Genomic DNA, 3296 nt, shown 5'->3' on the forward strand with positions numbered 1-3296 from the left:
CATGAATCAGTACTGAGAGTTTTGAATTTATTTGCATATCACATCAACTTTTATGGTTAAATCTGAATGTATTTGCATTTAGTCCAAATTTGTCAATGATATTTTGGGGTTGTTGCAATATGGGCTTATGTGTAGGTGGAGTATGCCATTTTTCAATATAAAAGTAAATACCAAGTAACTTACCAAACTTGGACTTATCCTCCATTAAAAATATCATCTATATTCATTTTATCGAGATGTTTGATTGTCATTCTCAGCCGAGTCATCCTTATCACCTCCCAGAAGCTATATATTGCATAGATGCATATTTGTTACTGCAATTTTGGAAGCACACCAATTCATGCAGAAGGTTCAATCACTGACAAAAGCCTTATCCTCCATTTATTTTCTCATATGTATTCATTTTATCAAGATATTTGTCGAGATATTTGCATTGTCATTCCTAGCTAAGTCATCCTCTATCTCCACCCAAGAGCTATATATTGCATAGATCCATCTTTGAATGATTTAAAAGCTTTTACAACAACACCATCTTCTGGTAAAGGTAATCATCATGAGCACTAAATTTTTGCTCTTTTTTTAGTTTGTTTACTTCTTCAATAACATCTCTAATTTGTGTCATTCATAGCTACTTACAAATGAATTCACAATTGCATAATTGGGTTCGCTCTTTTGTTATTTTAGAAGCTTGTACATTTTAAGGAGAAAGCCATGTGTAAATTGAGGAAAAAATCCTTTGAAAAGAGTTTGTTGGGCAACAAATCGGAAAGAAAAGGCCCCAAATCTATAATAGATACAGTAGCAAAGTTAGCCTCCACCTTGATTTTAATTCTATGATGCAACATCTTTCTACTTAAAATCCCACAACCTCATAAGATTAACATTATCCCAATGAACTCTGCCTATAAACAACAACTGGGTTATAGTCGATGTAGAACCTGAATCCTCATATTAACAACAACAATGCAAAATTATAACAACCTTTTCAATCACGCATAGTAATCAGAATGGAAAAAGAGATCAAACCATGATTAATTACCTTATCGGTAGTTGTAACAGGCAGTAGAGATTGTAAAGTGGAGAACAACTGTCTCATCTTTATCCTTCTCATTTTCTCAGAAAGGATTATACTTTGATTTCTTTTTCCGCGTTTAATTTCTTCCTCCGATTGTAGAATGAGTTGTTGCATATTTACACATAAAGAGATTACACGACTACTTAATGCAATAAAAATTAATACAGGACTATTTCTCTTACAAATAAAGCTACACTTGCAGAAGACATAATTGTTGTTCTTACAAATAACACAAATTAAAAATAGACCAGTTGTTGCCTCTACAAAGAAAACATAGTATTCTTCAATATACTTTTGAATAGAAAATACAAAACTGTTGTTGCAAGCAAAACCTGTTGTTTTCTTATACTCTACATTTCTACATTGCCTAAAACACACACACACACATGTTGTATTAATGCATTTGAAAACATAAATGATCCTAATTGAAAGTCTTCAATGTAGAGAAAGGGAAACACATGGGCTATTGAAGAGTAGTAAATTTATTGATACGATAGATAGTGGAAAATGGATACAAGTAGATAAGGATAAAAAAAAACATAAAAGAAGTCTTAAATAAATTTGCAGCACCGTGTTGTTTTCTGGCGGATGAAAATGTGAATGGATTTATTGTGCTTGTTGTGATTATAGTTTCCAACAACAAGACAAGGTTCCTTTAAAATAATTCTTGCTTTATGATGACCGTATTATTGATAAATATGCTCTTGAATGTAATCCTTATCCTTTGCATGTGCCAATACTCCAGTCAAACAAATAATACATCTATCCATAGACCAGGAATATCAATAATTTTAATATTCTGAAGAGATTCGTGTTGCTCAAGCGCATGAAATGCGTTTGAACGCCCATTCATTGGAGATCTAAATTTCTTAGTACTTTCAAAGTTTTGTAAACATGTACATTAGTTTAGAATAGAATAGGCTTTGATTTCCTTAGTGGGTGCGTTCACATACTTTTGTATCTATACTAAGGTTGACTGATCTACTATTTACTATTATTTCTCTCAAAACTTAGCAAAGCTTCTACATAGTCTTCAACATCTCGCCATTCAAACTAATACAAAAACCTTACATGAAGCTTCTTCCCACGAATGACATACACCTCAATACGAAACAACGAGGAAGTGTTGCATCTGGTTATATATATAATTGTGCAGAGCATCATAAGATGGATCATCACTGATTATACTTATTATTATTATTGAATAACTGTTATTTATACATGTGTATGGTGAAAAGTGGATAATGGAAACAACAATATTGAAAGACTAAATGAATTCAACTACAAAACCCTAGCCTAACAACAACAAAGACCCACCATAACATATGAAGATTACCTAAGACAATGCAAATCAACAAAATAAAAAAGATTATACCATCACATGTCCATTGGGGTTTGAATCTCCATTCTTCCTATCTCCATTAATCTTGCTTGATATATTTGCTCTTAGATTTTATGTGTGCACAAGAGCTCAACAAAGAACGGAAATGTGGTTGATAGCTTGATCGCATAAGATTGATTAGAATGTTCATTAGCTGAATAGAATGCTTAGGGTTGATAGTGGAAGAAGAGTATCCTCTTATATAGAAACTCTAGAAAATGAAGGGATAAGATTAAGAGGTGTAAAGATAAATGGTCGGATAGGATTAAAGGGTAGGTAGAAGAAACAATAAAATGATGAGGGGGTAGGCAGTGTAGGAATTAAGAGATGAATGACATGTGTCATGGATAGAAAAGGCTAATGAATTAATTAAACAAATAAAGATTTATTTAATTAATAGAAGAAATGAGATCATTTAAATAAATAAAATATTTATGTAATTTAGGAAAATGACAATTTAAATAAATAAAAGTATTTATTTAAATGAAGAAAAAGGCTAGAAGAGGATTAAAGAATTAATTAAATAAATAAAGATTTATTTAATTAATAGAAGAGTTAGTCTTAAATATTTATTTAATTACACAACACAATTTTAAGTATCTACAATACATATATTTAAAAATAAATAATAATATTATTTACATTTTCATATCATATATATTAAAAATTAATTATATATAATAATATAGCAATGAATGAAATAAATAAAATCAAAATTTTAAAAGTATCATTTACTATTTACACATTATACTTATTATCTACTATAATATAATAATTATGCAAATTTAAAAAATTAAAAATAATATTTAAAAAATTTAATAAATTAAAAAATAAAATTTA

This window comes from Cryptomeria japonica, chromosome 4 (genome assembly GCF_030272615.1).
Source record: "Cryptomeria japonica chromosome 4, Sugi_1.0, whole genome shotgun sequence".
Lineage (NCBI taxonomy): Eukaryota > Viridiplantae > Streptophyta > Pinopsida > Cupressales > Cupressaceae > Cryptomeria > Cryptomeria japonica.